Source organism: Aotus nancymaae, unplaced genomic scaffold (genome assembly GCF_030222135.1).
Source record: "Aotus nancymaae isolate 86718 unplaced genomic scaffold, 86718_ANA_hifiasm-v0.15.2.pri h1tg000016l, whole genome shotgun sequence".
In the NCBI taxonomy this organism is placed as follows: Eukaryota; Metazoa; Chordata; class Mammalia; order Primates; family Aotidae; genus Aotus; species Aotus nancymaae.
Window position 1 is genome coordinate 83,943,757 of NW_026988428.1, and position 16,227 is coordinate 83,959,983.

General features: G+C 36.9%; 1 protein-coding gene across 4 annotated transcripts in view; it reads left to right on the forward strand.

Annotated features, from left to right (window-relative positions):
- Window positions 1–16,227, forward strand: part of PDE3A (phosphodiesterase 3A) — a 320,464-nt gene that overhangs the window by 151,592 nt on the left and 152,645 nt on the right. The window contains exon 1 of one of the 4 annotated variants that reach the window (XM_012447664.3): window positions 13,257–13,498. The exons of the other annotated variants lie outside the window; for them this stretch is intronic. The gene's annotated coding sequence lies outside the window, so the exon portion shown is untranslated. Of the gene's footprint in view, window positions 1–13,256; window positions 13,499–16,227 lie in introns of those variants that run through there. 4 annotated transcript variants of the gene reach the window in all.

A 16,227-nucleotide genomic window follows, 5' to 3' on the forward strand; every position in this document is an offset into this window, starting at 1 on the left:
GAAGTGCTAGACTCCAAGGAAATTGTTCACTGGGAGAAAAAGACTCAAGGTAAAGCATATTATTTATTATTATTGTGGTAACACCTATCATTATATAAATATAAGCATTTAATAATGCAGTGTTATTCATAATAGAAGTCACAAGATTCTTATTCTTACTACTCTGGGCTTCCTATGAATAAATGTATTTTGTTCTTTTCACAGAATTAAGTACACAGAATCATTTCTGCTTAGCCAAAGGAAGTTGCCAAAGGCCTGCTCCTCTTCTGCCTACATATATATTTTTAAATGTAATATATTCCCTTGAGCCGTGATTCTCAGTCTTTCGTGTTTTACATTTTGTCATATGCTATATTAAAAATTTGGGGTCCTGCTGTAATAGAATCAGACCATGCTTATAGTCATTGAATGCATATACATTTTTATATTTCTATTATAAATTTATATAATTTTAGCAGTAAACTATGTTAATACAGTATGTTAGAAATATTTGTAGGTGTTGAATAGACTAGAGAAAATAGGAGATTTAGTAAAATATTGTCTATTTTACAATGTCCGCTGACCAACATTTAAAAAATCATAGTTTCATATGAGAAAAAATTGGCCAAAAAAAAGCATATAACATGGGGAGTGAGAAAAAAATCTGAGTACTTATCCTTAGATTATTTATAAACGTTATTTATGTCCCACTTACATTATCTCTGTGTACCTCTGGTGGTGTGAATGTCACCTGGAAGGAGAGTCTAGGACAGCATTTCTTGTTTCATGTATCAATTTACTAGTTATTTCTGGGAGTGACAATGACAACAGAAGAGCCTTTATACTAAGAATATTTGTCATGTTAATGATAAATATTGATAGAATACTTTTCTTCATTTTCGATGCAAAAATTCTAGGTATGAATCTCAAAGAAATATATAGTCTGTGCATTTTTTAAATGTCTTTTCTATGCTTAAATATTTAATTGAGCCGAACTCAAGACTACATAATGGACTTAAAGTTTGTGGGAGTTTTGTATTTTGCTCTCAAGATGCTTACAGCTCAGTGAGGGGCTAGCAGATAATTTCAATAGGTATTTTTTAATGCAATGATACAAGTGAGTGTATTATGTTTGGATAGGGGTGGGCCTAGAAAGTTGTTTAAAGAAGTCAAAGTGATAAGGCTTTGAATTGTGTTTTAAAAAGGTAGGCAAGTGGGAGCAAGAAGTATTTAAGGCAGAAAGAGCAAGAAGCAAAAAATGATGAAAATGCAGGGAAATCACACCCCATTTTTTGTCGTGGAAGCATCAGTTGCAAGGGCCCATGTGGTAGGAAAGGCCAAGTCATCAAGTCATGGAGGGTTTTCATACCATGTTTAAGATCCTTTATTCTGTCATGGAGAACCAGGCTATTCCAAATCAAAGTTGCATTTTTTTTTTTGAGACTAGGTCTTACTCTGTCGCCCAGGCTGGAGTGTAGTGATGTGATCTCTGCTCACTGCAACCTCTACCTCCCAGGTTCAAGCAATTCTCCTGCCTCAGCCTCCCAAGCACAGTAGTTGGGACTATAGCCATGCACCACCATGCCCATTTTTAGTAGAGATGGGGTTTCACCATGTTTTCCAGGCTGGTCTTAAACTTTTGGCCTCAGGTGATCCACCTGCCTCGACCTCCCAAAGTGCTGGGATTACGACATGAGCCACCATGCCTGGTTTCAAAGTTGTGTTTCCAATCTACTACATAATTCTGGCTCTGTGATAAGCAGAACCACAAATTTAAAATGTAAAGTTTGGAGGCAGGAAAATCACAATTGCCATAAACCATGGGACTCATGAGGAGTCCTCAACTCCTGGAGTGGAAATGGGAGTAGAGATACTGGCTGTAGATGAGATGGTTGGTAGTAGACCTGAATACTCATATGCTTGGAGGTTGGATGGTTAGAAGGAGCATGTAAGAAACAACACAAAAGAAGAGATGTTTTATGAGTGATTGGGGAGGTTGGGAGAGACGAAAAATTCATTTGGAACTTCAGCTTAAGGTCATGAGAGACATTTGAGTTGAGAAGTCGAACAAAATAATCTGAAGTTCAAGATGGAGATGTTTTAGCTTTAGATAATAATAATAAATATTGAGGGTAAAACTGACTTTCTTTCTAAAGAGTTCTAGATTTTTGTTTCTTTATACCACCATTTTATGAGGTAATTTACCATGGTACAGTGACTGAATTAGTAATAATGTTTGAAGAGTTTGTGCTTATACAGATTCTCCTCAACTTGTGATGGGGTTATGCCCTGATAAACCTATTCTAGGTTTCTTATGAAAATATCCTAAGTTGAAAATGCATTCAATATACTTAACCTACCAATCATCATAGGTTAGGCTAGCCTATCATAAATGCTTAAGTACTCAGAAGACTTACTAGCCTACAATTGTGAAAAGTCATCTAACACAAAGCCTATTTTATAATAAAGTGTTAATATCTCTTGTAATTTATTGAAGGCTAAATTCAAAGTGAAAAGCAAAATGGTTATATGGATACTTGAAGTACGGCTTCTCCTGAGAGCGTGTTGGCTTCACACTATTGTAAAGTGGAAAAATCAAGAGTGGAAACTTAGTAAGTCAGGGACTGTCTATAAAATTTCTATCAACTTAAAACAGAAAAATCTAAAATAATACTAAAGACATTTTTGTTAATCTTAGAAAATATCAGATACTAATGATATAATACATTTTTGTTATTTACTTCCACTAAAGCATAATTTTGAACTCTAGAGATAATTTTTCCTTTGTTAAAATACAATTTTTGAAAAGGTAAAATTATGATTTATACGGACATAAAATAAACATAAGTCAGAGATTTTAAAACTCATAAGTTTTAAAGTTTATGAGGGAATCAGTAAGATGTTAAAATCAGGTTAGATGAGAATATGACTCTCAAAAATCTATATTTTCAATCAACCTAAATGAATTTGAATTGCTATAAACAGTGTCTTTTGCATTGCTATGAACAAAAAACCTTTGCATTGCTGTAAGTTTGGTCTAACTTAAGGTTCATCCCTAGAATTGTTAAAAAGTCTAGTAAAAATAATCAGAAATACACATTCTATGTATTTAATAAAATCTCTACAAGACTTGCCAGAAATTCCTCGGAATTCAGTTGAAAAGACACTGGGTAATTTCTTTTGTTCATTTCCTGACACTGTGAAGAACATAGTAAGAAACCCTGAAGAACTTTTGAAATAGTTATATGATTTCCATCTCAAGAAGCCACAGTCTTTTTTAATGGTAGCCACCCCTCAATGTTGCAACATCGCTAAAGAGAATTTGTTTTCAAAAGGCAGAAAATAAACTATTTCATGAGTAATAGCAACTTATCATTGTCTAACAGATACAAAATCCATCAATGACATTTACTTTCTCTGAAAAAGGTATTAGCTCTTGGGATGGTTGCAAGTAGGTTTTGTATTATTTTCCTTAATCTACAAACTGTTGGATGTAGTTTTCCCAATTGTATTAATTTCTAATGGAATTTGTGGAAATACACACTAAAAATTACTTTAGTATTTTCAAGATTTTCAGATTTTTTATGACCTTTTTATCTGTTTCCTGCATTAGTATATATATGTTATATTAAACTGTAAGGACCACACAGTTTTGACACATCCGATAGAGATTCCACTGAAGTTTTACTGACATGATTGAAACAATTTAGACTGATTTCAGTCAATTTATTAGTCAGTAGGACTTTGAATAATGCCACTAAATGAGATGAAAATATTTCTGAGTTATAACACTACCAACTTAAAGTACTGTTACCTTTTTTGGCTTGTTTCAAAAAAGAAGAGGCAGTGAATATAACACACACCTGGGACTAAGAAAACTAATTGTAAATCCCACCTCCTCCACTAACCATCTGTAAGTCTGTTACACTTGCAGTGGCTTCCAACCTTGGCTGCATACTAAAATAACATGGGGATATGTAAAAATCCCAGTGCCCAGGTTTCCCCCAAAACAGTTAAACCCACGTCTCTGGTGGTGAGACACAGGCATTTTATTTCTGTTTGAAATTTTCGAAGAATATATCAAAATTTGCAAGGCATAATTAAATAAGTCAATAACATACTTTTGCCTATACCTAATATTTTGCTTGTTTTTATTTTCAAATCATCTTAGGATATTATCATTGATTACTCAACTGATTGACATGGTTTGGAAAATAAAAAGGTATTTTGGAAGGAATAGTCTTCTTTTTGTAAACTATGCAGGAAACTTCTATTAAATTCTCTAAATGTCATTGATCTCAATAATTCCATGCATCATGTGTAAATTATACTCTTTGTGTTGTGTTTAAAGTAAAGCATGATTGATAACATTTGATGTGAAAATATAAGTAATGACGGTAACTTTATCCTTTCTAAAAGAACAGACCCTTGAGACAAAGAGTAGAAGTAATGTCAGTCCTGTTTCTACAACATTTGAGCTATGTGTCCTTGAGAAAGTCATTTAAACGTTCTGATTCTTAATTTCCAGGTCTATAATTGTTATACTTTAGCTTTTCAGTTATGGATTTGTTTAGTGTTAACATCACTTGCCTGAATTATAAACTTATTGTTAGTTAAGCATCCTAGAAAAGGTTGAGAGACAGTGCAACCTAATAGAAAGCACATGGTTTTTGGAATTTAGCTTGACTTTCAGACATTAGTTGTGTCTTACTAGCTGCGTGACTTTGGCATGTGACCTAACCAAAGTTTATGTAAAATGGTTTCAATAACATGTACCTGTCTTAGCCCATTTTGTGCTGGTATAACAGAATACCTGACACTGGGTAATTTACAAAGAACAGAAATTAATTTCTAGAACAGTTCTAAAAGCTAAGAAGTTCAAGATTTTGATATCAATATCTGACAAGGATCTTCTTGTTGGATCATCGAATGGCAGAAGGGCAAAGAGAGGGCAAGAGGGGGCTGAACTCATCCTTTTGTAATGCTATTAATCCCATCCATGAGGGTAGAGACCTCAGGACCTATTCAACTCTTCAAGTACTACATCTTAGTACTGTTACAATGGCATTTACATTTCAACATCAGTTTTGAAGAGGACAGATATTTAAACCATAGCACTTTATTAGAAACTGTTTTAAGAATTTAATGAGACAATACATGTTAAGGGCCTATTATACTGCCTGGCATATAGTAGATATTGAAGAAATGGTTGTTGATAGTGATTATAATATACCACTAACATGTTAAATGTGTTTCTGATTGAATGACCTCAGAATATATGTCAAATGTGTAATACACTGACTCCATTTTTACAAAAGCAAGTGTTGATGAATATAGCAAAGTCAGCTTAAAAAGTCCACTTTACACATCTGTAGGTAGTGATTTGGGAAGTTCCTAGAAGACAATTGATATGTTGTATTAGATAATGAAAAACTGGAAATGCTAGCCCTATGGACACTCAAACTCTAACTCTGGAAACTGGGTTACAATGCAAAGAATCTACAATAAACTGACCTTCCATGGAACATGTGGAATATTCTGACTAACTTAGAAATCTGAAGCAGACTAGAGTATCACCGATCTCCTTACTGATGTGGAATCTCACACTTTTTTTTTTTTTTTTTTTTTTGCAGGACATGGCTTGCTTAGTATTTTCTGGGCAAGAGGCCATGCCAAGGAAAGTTTTTGACCTTTCAAAACCTCCCAAAAGTAATGGGAGAAGTAATAACAATTTTTATGAAAATGTAAAGACAGGCATTTTTTTTTCATAGATTCTTATTGAAACTCATTAAAAAAGAGATGGGTATTAGGTGTTCATTTTAGTGAAGTCTCTGACCATTCTGGATAGTGATACCTCAAGGTCTTGCTTTATGTGAGGTCAATTAGTGAGCCATTGGTGAATTTCATTTATTTCCTGTTTACTAGAGTGGCACTTAAAATAAGTGGAAATATAAAAGAAAACTATGATTTGCTTGATTTGTATCTTGCAAACTGCTAGTGAAACAATCCTGTAATTTACACGGCTGGTTCTACTTCACATATATTTTCAATGTGCTATGATCAACATAGTCATTAGCTGGTATGTAGAATACCTACACATTTACACGTGTGAAAAATGAAGCCCCAGTGTCTGGTTTGTGCTGCATCATTTCTTTCAGGATATGGGATTCTCAAGTTATTTTGTAATAGGGTTTCTTTAAATTTTTCAAGTTGTCGTCACTGTGATTAATTTAATAGTAAAAATATTTATAAAAGTCCGATTCTAGAGACAGGCTCTCAACCATTATGTTATGGCCTCTTTGACTACAAAAGTCAAACCTTTTATTTTCTAATTTGTTAAGTTAAATATTTATCTATGTAGTGAAGCTTAACTAATTACAGGGACCAGTGGGAATTTTAAAGTCACTAACATAATTTACATTGAGATAAGTTTTATTTAAAAGAATGAGCTAAAATATTTTATTCTATAAGGCTGAAAACTATAGCTAGGATGAGGAACTCTTTTCTCGCAATACAAATTATAGAATTTGAAAGCAGGAAGAGCGTCTTGTTTTACTCCTCTTTGTACAGATGGGAAAAACAGCCCCAGGGGAGCACATGGTTTGCTCATGTCTCACAGGCATTTACTGAATGGCAAAGTTGCCAGTAAAGCCTTGTAGTTTGACTGTGTCAACAACAGAAATGTTTTCTTCTATTTCATACTTTCCAATGCAATTCTAGGAAATGGTTAGTAATTTTGAAAGTTGTTTTATTTCTTTCGGAGCAGCTAGTGCCATTTGCTGTACTCGTTATCATTAGCGCATACCCCCATCGATTCAAAAAAGTTTGATTTAGCAACTAACTTAATCTAGGTACCAGGAATAAAACATGACCAACAAAACAAGACATGGCCCTGCTTCTTGACCACTTTGTACTATGGAGAAGGAGTTGGACTATGGGGATTACTGTGACACTTTAATCAATGGGGAGAAAAGAGGATACTTTCCCTCTGAGTATATTTGGATTGCGTGGGTATACAAATGTTGTGTGATTATTGTAATTCCTATTCAGAATGTTTTTCTCAGTTGTATAATGGGCACCATGATGACATAAATAAGCTTCTTTTAAAATTGATGCTGTATTTCTTACAGCTTCCTCCTATAGCAACCTGAATATTTATTATGATTTAATTCTACTGGATATCCTTAAGATTATATTTATTTACAAATAAATAAAAAGCACTGGAACGTGACCCCTGGGTTTGTTGCAATTATCTTAAATATCAGTTTTTCTCTCTTCAGGCTCATTCAGTAGGTCAGGGAAATGTCATGTGAGGCATTTTCCCTTTTCCCTGCCACTTTGACTATGGTTGTTAAACTAGAATGTGCATATCAGTCTCTTGCTAACTTGTCAAATGCACATTCCTAGGTCCTAACCTTAGGATTATGACTAAATAAACCTGGGACCCTGAATGTGGCCCACAGAAATCCATTTAGTAATACCCTGTTTACAAAGAGACTCCTAATCTGGGTGGTCCAAGACACATTTGAGAAACACTGACTATGCTGTGTTCTTTTCTGAAGATAGACAGGGACTCATGTCTCCCTCCTTAGCAGCAGCTATTCTGTCATGGGTAATTCCTATATACTATTTGAATATCAAAATATTTTTATCTCCCTAAGAATGGGGAGACACAACATATTTGCCCCGCAAGAGTAAATTGCAAATAAAATTCTCAAGAATGAGACTGCTTTATAAAGAGAGATCTTCTCAATATTCAAATAAATTGTATAGAAATTTTTTTGCATGAATGAAGGCTAAGAATCAATTCTTTTTACAGCTTGAGGGGACATGTTTTGAAAGCTTTCTAATCCTTGCTATGACAATGACTGAACTTTTAGAGGGCTCAGAGTTAGAGCTTCAGAGATGTTTAATACTATTGAAAAAAACAGGATTCATTTGGGAGAAGATCTCCAAGTATAAACAAATTTATCCCTTTACCTGTGGCTAAGAAAATAACTGAATTCAAAAAGAAAGCGAAGGCAATAGATATTTTGAATAGAAGACTGCTTTTTAAAATTAAGTAAATTGCTCTGTCATTAAAAAAAAAGCCTTCCTGATATTGGATTGGAGTATTTCCATTTTTGGAAACCAAGATTAATAGATATTTCAAATCTGAAGTATTTTTTCTTCCAACTTTTTCCCCCTTTTGCATGTAAAAGAGAATGGTGACCATTTTTTTGGCAACAGAGTTAATAAATCACTTAATAATGGATTTAAATGAACAGAGGCATAATCAGATTTTTTTTGAAAAAAAAAAAGGACTAATTATCTAGATGCAACACTGTTAAATAGAACTTTCTGTACTGATGGATTTTTTTTATATCTATGTTATTGTAACTGGTAGCCACAGTCACACGTGGTTATTGCATCCATGAAGTGTAGCTAGTGCAGCTGAGGAATTTCAGTTAATTTAACTGAACTTGCTACACGTGGTAAGTAGTCATCGTATTGATCTGTGTTGCTAGAGAAGAATGTGTAAAATGTTTTTTATAACTTTTGGGGTAGCAATTGTCATTTTTATGAGAGTAGGAAGTATAATTATTTACTGTTGTAGTCTATGTGACTAAAGGTGGCTTCTTAAGGAGTAGTTCTTTAACTTTGCCATACTTATAAAGATAGTTATTATTTATTCTCTGTTTGTGAAAGTCCCTCTCCTAAAACAAGTAGTTATCATAGAGTGAGTCTGGAAACTCCTATTACACACCAGGAGTGGCCAAATTATGAATGGTGCACCCCTGGAGTTGTGCACACAGCATCCCTGGCTAACCCATAAGCTGAGTCACTTCTCAAGGAAATGTCATATTCACATTTATGTCTACAGTGCTTGGTATGGAATTGATTACTGACAAATCTTTGTTAAATTAAGTAAGGAATATATATCTCAATTTTGATATCTGCGATAATAAAGGATAGTGCTTTTAAAAAATCTGTGCTTATAGAACACATTGTATGAATGTTGCCTTTGATCTCTATACTCCTTAAGTTCTACACTTATAAAGTACCTGCTTTGTGGCAAGTGTTAAGTATTTAATACAAAGATAATTTAGACACAGTATGCCTACTGCCGATTAATGAAGGAGGAAATGTAAATATATCTACCGCATCACAAAGTAAACGCACTAATGAACGTATGTGTAAGATGCAGTTCCCAATAGCCAAGGAAGAGGAAGTCATTTTTGCCTGGTTGATTGATTTTCTCAGTCCTATGACAAAACAAAAAAGACACACCAGAGAAGGAAGGTTGAATCAGAGAAATGACTTTTGAGGGTTTTGAAGGATGAGCAGGAGGTGGCAGAGGGGTGGTGAGGAAGGTAAGGCCCGTGCCGCTCCAGGTACTTTTGTAAGGGACATCATCTCACATCAGTTTTCTCCACACTCCTCCAAGGTAGAGGTCCTTAATTTCATTTCCATGAGGATGCAGCTGATTCACATTTAATGAAGTTTGCCCAAGGTGACATCGCTACTCAGTGAGGGTACTAAGCTTTGAACCTAGCTAGGTTTAACGCTAAAACCTGTGAATCGCACCATAGTCATTGGTATCAGTAATGAAAAATCCAGCATGTTTGGTGAAATTCAAGTAGTGCAGTATCACCAAAGCACAGGATACAAAGAGAAGCAACTGAGAGCTGGAATGGAGGCATGTGATAATAAAAAACCATCTATGCTGTGACAAATTCACTGGACTTTTTTTCTGTAAGTAATGTGTTTCCCTGGGTGGGTGGGTTTCAAGCTGGCAATGACATCATGATTTCTAAAAAAATTCAGGAGCTAAAATCAACAGCAGATTTAGCTAATTATTTGACTTGAATTTCCATTCAAATTGGCTTTATTTTTTCCTGAAGACGGAGTTGCTTAGAAGTGGTTGACTTCTATCCTGGTTTGTGCTGGTTATCAACCAACATAGGACTAAAAATTCATCATGAGTAGTCAGCCAAAAGACACATGCAGATGCTTAAGAAATATTTATGATTTCTTTTCCTATGTCTGCCAATGGAATGAGAAGTTTTTGCTATATTGTGTTTTTGATTGTTGGCTTGTTTTACTGTATGCTTATGAAAACATAAAATAGCAGGACAACAGATTAAGTTGCCAAATAATTTCTAGGATTTGGCCTAGGGTTTCATGATCCCTCTGCCTCTTCTTGGCTTCCTGTGCTCAGAAGCACCCACCATCAGCTGTCAGCCCTGTGGCAAAAGGAGGAATGGGGTCAGAGTCAGGCAAGCAGAAGGCAGAGCCGAGTGTTGTTCTGAGAAATACTAGCCTGTGTTTTATGCAGCAAATTCTCTGCTTTGTATTCGGCAACCCCTGTGGGACTCATGCTGCAAAGGGGGCTGATGATTTAAAATTGAGGGAGGAAATCCAGAGGGGAGACCTTGGCTCATGAAACATCCTCTTCACCTCTGTGATGGGCCGTTCTTCATGTCCAACCCTACAGTTTGAACTCAAGAATGGCCCCAGCTTCTCCTGTGGATGAAAACATATTTTGTTCCAAGTGTCATTCCTTTTATTTGATGTATACCTTTTCCTTCTGCTTCAAATATATTCCTGGCCCAACTCCCGACTGTCTCCTGGAGCTTTTTTGTTTTCTTGGGGTTGTAAGAATCAGGTTAACATGCAGGTGTCTAGAAACAGGCTGGCTGGGCAGGAAGGAAACAGGTGGACATAATTTTAAATGTATACACATCTTTTGGAGCCAGGAACTTCTACACAATGTAGCTTCTATGAGATAAAATTTGTGCTAAGAAAGAGGACTGGTAACATGAATAATAGAGATTTCTTTTAAGTCTAGAAAACCATAGATGTGGGGAGTGTAATCGAACATTTTAGACAGTCATTTTAAACGTAAATGAGTTTTAGTGTTAAAACGTTCAATAGTACCGAATATTAAACGCATTTAATATAGAGATTCTCCAAACAGACTTTGTGTGAGCAACATGGTTGTTTATTCAACTGGGTGCAGGTGGGCTAAGGCCGAAAAGGGTGTTAGCGAAGGGAAGTGGGATAGGAGTTGGTTTTATAGGTTGGGGCAAATCTTTTGGGGAGGGGGCAGGGGTGTTAGGGAGTAAGATCAGTTACACTGGTGAGGGTAGGGGCAAAGAGTATACATTGCCATAAGTTCAGTTACAATGGCAGGTGGTGTAAGAGTAGTTAGGATGGTAGGGTGGCGTGAGCAGTATTCACAATATCATAATAACAGTTAAGATGGCAGAGTGGGTTTAGAAGCTTAATGTCCGGGGAAAGCTCCCCTGGACGATCCAGGATAATGACGAACGCAGGCTGGGGGTTGGGGGTGATTCGCCGAGGCAGGCAAGACTCTAGACTTTCTGGGTCCGAGCTTGCACATGGAGGCCTGACATTTAGTGGATTGAGTACTCAGTTGTGAATTAGTGATACTGAACATGTACACTGTCTTATCAGTGTGTTTAATGATGACTGGCAATTGGTAATGCCCAGATTTCCAATTTGATACATAGTCCATTTTAAAAAAGATATATGTGTGTATGTATACTTTGTTGTTTTGAGATAAATTATTTAGAGCCAAAAGCCCATGGAAATGTCTGTTATATTAAAATAGGTTTATTTCAAGATTAATTCATTTTTTTCAACGAATGTTAATGAGCATCTGTTGTGCCGAACCCCCATTAACCTCAATAGGGAAGGCACTAGGTTCAGAGGCTGAAGAACAGACCCAGAGCCAGCAAAGGAGACATGGAGTTTCATTAGGATCTTACATACAGAGGAGAGAGTCAGTGGCAGTGGACTGGACAGGAGAACGAAGTTAGTTACAGAAATGGTCCGGTGGCGGCAGGCTGGGCAGGAAAACAGCAACCACTTGCAAAAAGCATACAGTTTCTATAGCATTTTCTCTTAACACTCTCTCCTTAATGACTTCCACCTGGCAACCCTCATTAACCCAAAACTCAGGGCTTCATTCCTCTGTATGGCCCATGTTCCACGGGATGGGATGGGGTTTCAGATGTTCCTCATAGACAAGGAACAAATCTCTGGGTTGGCCACTCCCAGACTCCCTAGCTTGGGACATACAGTCAGGTGTGTGTGCTGTACAGGGTCATTCTAAGGGTATGCTGAAGTTTACCCTACAGCATCATTCACGTGTGCTGTCCCATATGCTGGGGATACAGTGACCATCAACACCAGGGCCCTGCTCTCCAGGAACCGACACTCCATACAGCAGTGGTTTTCAAAGTGTGGTTCCCAGATTATTAGTATCACTGTGCTTGGAATTGTTAGAAATGCAAATTCTCAAGGACCCAGCCTAGACCTATTGAATCTGAAACTCTGAGAGTGGGGTCCAGCAATTTGTCTTTTAACAGGCCCTGCAGGTGATTATGAGAGTTTGAAAACTACTGCAAAAGACAGATAACTAACTGATGATTATTAAGCATGCCAGGAAATGCTGAGTTTTATAAAGAAAATAAATCAGAGAAAGAAGATAGACAGTGTAAAAGGGTGTGGCTTTGGCCTCTTTGGGGTATTGTTTTTGTTTGAGCACTTGAGTGACCTGAGAATATCTGGTAGAAAGGCTTTGCATTAATCTAGGTTAGAGATGTTAGTGAGTTGAGGGATGGTTGGAATTGTGATGTCTTTTGAAGAGCTGGACCTCCAGAATTTGCTGCTGAATAAAATGGAAATGTGCTGTGAGAGTGCAGGGTGACTCTGAGGTTGTTGATGGTACCTACTGGTGTCTGGGGTTTCCTCATAGTAAGATGGGAAACAATGAAACGGGGAGGGGCAGGGAAAAGCAGGCTTTGGGGGAGGAATAACACATTTGGTTTTAGAAAAGTTGTTTCAAAAACTCATTAGCCATATATGAAGCTCTATTTGTGAGTGTGACATTCATGGGGAAGGTTGGCACTGGGAATATTAACTGGAGAGTCGTGGTCATATAAATGGCATTTTAAAAAACAGGCCAGGTGCGGTGGCTCACGCCTGTAATCTCAGCACTTTGGGAGGCCAAGGCGGGCGGGTCATCTGAGGTTGGGAGTTAGAGGCTAGCCTGGCCAATATGGAGAAACCCCATCTCTACCAAAAATACAAAATTAGTTGGGCGTGGTGGCGCAGGCCTGTAATCCCAGCTACTTGGGAGGTTGAGGCAGGAGAATCACTTGAACCCAGGAGGCAGAGGGTGCAATGAGCCGAGATCATGCCATTCCACTCTAGCCTGAGCAACAAGAGAATGAATGTACATGGAGGAGGAAAGTGGTCTGAAGACCAAGTCATGGGGTATAACAACGGGGGATAGGGACAGGTAGCATTAGGCTAAAAATAGTGAAAATTTTAATGAATGATAAACAATATTTTGCTATGTTGATCTTGAGATTGATATGTTGAAGTGGCAGCATCCTAGCCGAATCCCAAGTGTAATGCCTTCCTTGAAGTTTTACGTTTCTGTTTAGGTGTCGTGGTGCCGCAGGTCCCTCTTGACTTTCACAGGCCAGGGCTTCTTGCCGTATAGGTAAGTGTTTTCCCTTCCCAGTTTATGGAATCCAGACTCCTCAGCTGCCTGCCGTAGGTTCTCCTTGAAACTTGGAGAACATGCAGAGAGTATACAAAATTCTGCTTAGAGGAGGGACGCTCTCCTTTTCCTCCTGTCTCAGTTGTTATATCTTGTCTTCTTTCTCTGATTTCCTTTTCTGCTTTTGAACTTTAAACAGAAAATTCTTTGGTCTGCAGAGCTAGAAGAAAAATTGTCTTTCTTTTTAAATTAATAGTACTTGTATCATTTTGACAGTTGGCTTATTTAGGACCACTTATACCGAGGTATTTCTTTTCTTTTCTTTTTTAATTGTACTTGGGGTTCTGGGGTACATGTATGCACATCTTGCATCCTGCAGGATTTTTGCATAGCTACATACTACAATGTTGGTGGGAGTGTAGATTAGTTCAACCATCGTGGAAGACAGTGTGGCCATTCCTCAAGGATCTAGAAATAGAAATTCCAGCAATCCCATTACTGGGTATATACCCAAAGGATTATAAATTGTTCTATTATAAAGACACATGCACACGTATGTTCGTTGCAGTGCTGTTTAAGATAGCAGAGGTATTTCTTAATGTCAAAGTCAAATGTTGATTTTTAGTGTCCTAGACCTTGATATTTTCTTATTTGAATCCCCTGAGTTATTGACAAAAGCAACAATGAAATTTATAATTTCTAACTGGGCGTGTGATTCTTGAGATTTCTTTCAGAAAACAATACTTCTCTGATGTAAGAATGTATCACTTAAAATAAAAAATGTTTTTAAAATTACAGTTATAGAAGATGATAATCAGTGGATGATTCACTTCATAGAAAAGTTACTTGCTTTAAAATGACTCATCAAGTGCTGCTGGGAACATTTAAAATGTTATTTCAATTGCACATGCCTCCTGTGTCTACTGATACAACATACTTTCATGTAGTTGATAAAACTGTATAAAGAGAGGAGTGGTTAAATGACTTGTCTAAAGACTCAGAGCTTTTTAGTGGCCAACTAACTCTAGTTACTAGTTGTCATGTTTACTTGTGGAACTACCCATCACAGCCCCAGCGGAGCAACTTCAGAAAGGGGTAGGAAGAACAAAATAGAAGCACTCTGTAGAATAAGTCTTCATCTGTGCTCATGATTTAACAAATTCTGGTATTACCCACTGCGTTTAGATTTATGTGACAAATTTTCTTAGCAGTTGTGGCTTCATTTAGCTCTTCACATCCTTAGAATTCTAAAACTGGTTATTTTAATGATCTGTCCCATTTCCTCATTTTTGAATGAGAAAATCACAGCCTAGAGTACTCATGACTGCCAAAGTTTTTTCTTAGAAGAGAGGGGGATCTTCAGTTATCTTTTAGAATGTGACAAAATTTTGCCAAGATTGTGGTGTGTGTTCACTAAAAGATGATGAAGTTTATTGCCTAAATCTCAATTTCAGTCAAGATGCTACTTACGCCAATTAAAAAAATTTGTATAATAGCTAGTTTTTTATTTAAATTTTAAATTGTGAAATAGATCACACATTAAAGAGTATATATAACATATATAGTATTATATGTGCATATCATTTTAAAATATTTTATATAGAGCTATATATTTTATGTATTTTTATACTATAATAATAAAATATAAAATGAACATACAGGCATCAACCACTGAGCTTAAGAAGTAACCATTATACAATCTTGGAAAGCCCCTGTGGGTCCCTAATCTATCTCACCCCGTTCCTTGCCCTCAGAGGTAACCTCTGTGCACTACACTCTTGTGGTTAGAAGATGGAGCTATATCGCTGCTCTGGACACTTGGCCAAGTTATTCTCCCTGTGCCTCAGTTTCCTCATCTGTATAAAAGGAATAGTAATATATGTGTTGTGAGGACTGAATGAGGTCACCCAGGAAGTATGCTTAGAAAAGTATGTTGTGTAGTCATCATTGTTTGCTGTTCTCGTTAATATCATCACATTCAGTTTTACAACTGAAGAACTTCTAATGTTGCCAACAAGATGGAGTTTGAGGGACTAAAATTGATTTGAAGAATAATAATGTTGGCCTGGCAAGGTGGCTCACGCCTGTGATCCCAGCGCTTGGGATCCGAGGCAGGTGGATCCCGAGGCATGCGGATCCTGAGGTGGACGGATCCGGAGGTCAAGAGATCGAGACCATCCTGGCCAATGTGGTGAAACCCCGTCTCTTCTAAAAATACAAAAATTAGATGGGCATCATGGTGCGTGCCTGTGGTCCCAGCTACTTGGAAGGCTGAGGAAAGAGAATCGCTTGAACCCGGGAGGCGGTGGTTGCAGTGAGCTGATACGGCACCATTGCACTCCAGCCTGGCAACAGAGTGAGACTCTGTCTCAAAAAAATCAGTCAATCAATCAGGCAAGTTATTGTTCCTTTTTCAAATCTTTTAACATAGAAACATTCTGATTTTTGGAGGTGGGGAGCTTTTTGACATCATCTGTGTCACTTTATCACGTGTACTTTCAAAATATCTTTCCAAGATGCTTCCACTGAAGCATCATGAAAATTGTTTGGAACAAAGACCCTTTACTCTCAGTCACTATTTCAAAATATAACACCAGTTATTGTTTATGTGATTTACTCTTAATAGGATTTTGATATTCTGCTGTGTAACATTGCTGCTGGCTGAATGTCTTTGAAGATAGTAAAATCTGGCAGACTACAAAATATTACTTTGTTTTGGGGGGTTTAGG